Source organism: Austrofundulus limnaeus, unplaced genomic scaffold (genome assembly GCF_001266775.1).
Source record: "Austrofundulus limnaeus strain Quisiro unplaced genomic scaffold, Austrofundulus_limnaeus-1.0 Scaffold25, whole genome shotgun sequence".
NCBI lineage: Eukaryota > Metazoa > Chordata > Actinopteri > Cyprinodontiformes > Rivulidae > Austrofundulus > Austrofundulus limnaeus.
Genome location: NW_013952427.1, coordinates 1,615,795 through 1,617,186, shown reverse-complemented (window position 1 = coordinate 1,617,186; position 1,392 = coordinate 1,615,795).

Genomic DNA, 1,392 nt, shown 5'->3' with positions numbered 1-1,392 from the left:
CCACCCACCCACCCAACACAAGAAGCTGCAAAAAGCTACAAAACTTGTAACTGAGGAAGTTTCTACCACTTAGATGGAAAGAAACTGAGTAAGAAAGGTCCTCTGAGGACTTCAGACTACATGCACTTACTGTTTTCATGGATGCGATGATATTAAAGGACAACTGAGCCCCTGCTCCTCCCATTTTATTTTATTTTATTTTATTTTGTATATGTATGAACTATACTCTGTGTGTGCCTCACTTCTGTGTGAAACTCAAAAAAGAAGAAACAAAACAAAAAAGATGACAAAAGCATTACGGAGAAGATAAATAACAGTATATTGGTGAAATTCTGATCACGTCATTTAAGTTGCCTGTTCTTTCTTGTAGCCAACTATTGAAAATAACAGGTTTCAAGAATACAATTTACAATGTTCTAGCTCTAGACCGGTGTAGCACATGTGTGACTGTATTAATTTATGAAACCAAAATGGTAACTGTGAATTACGTATTTCTTTGTGRATTTTTTTTGTTAGTTTGTTTTTTTGTTTTAGGGGGTAAAAAAAACTCCCGATGGGGGAGGAGGCGGTCGGGACACGGCTGCAGCTTCTGCTCGTGTCTGAAAACAAACTTTTTGTTTGTTTGTTTGGTTTGTTTTTTGGTGGAACATAACGGAAACCAAAACGCGTTTCCAAAAAATACGAAAAAATGGGGGCAAAATAAAAAAAAGGAAAAAATATATGATATATTTTTTTTCTTAAGCAATACATTTCAGTGTGACTTGTGATAGATTGTTTTTCTTTTTTTAGGTAATAAATAAATAAAAAGAAAACTGAGTACATGGCTTTGTCTACATGTGTGTTTTTTGTCAAACCGCTGAGTGAAATGTGCAGTTTAGGCTTTTATTTAAAAAATGCTGGTTCTTAAATTACCTTTATGTTCAAAACTTATTGACAACTAATGATCTTAATGGTTTGGATTGTTTTTGCGCACACTGCTGTGGATTTACATACTGTAATACATCATGCATCATGCAATGCATCTTTTAACACTTGTGTCAAACTCAAGATCCATGGGCCAAATGTGGCCTGCAGATAATTTCTGGCTGGCCCATCCCAAAACCCACCCAAATTTTTTTATATTACCTTTTTTTTTAAATTTATTACAATCCCAGTTCCAGTGATAACGGAACGCTGTGTAAAACAAAAGCAGAAATGATGATTTGCAAACACTTTTCAATGTATWTTCAAGACAAGATTTATTTATTGTTTTTGCAAATAGTCACTCATTTTTAATTTGTTGACTGCAACTCATTTAGTCAGTTAAAACTTCAGTATTTAGAGAGGACGTGTTAAAACACTGTTTCTGTGCAAGAAATACCACGTAGAGCTCAGTTATTTGCTGTGTCTCAA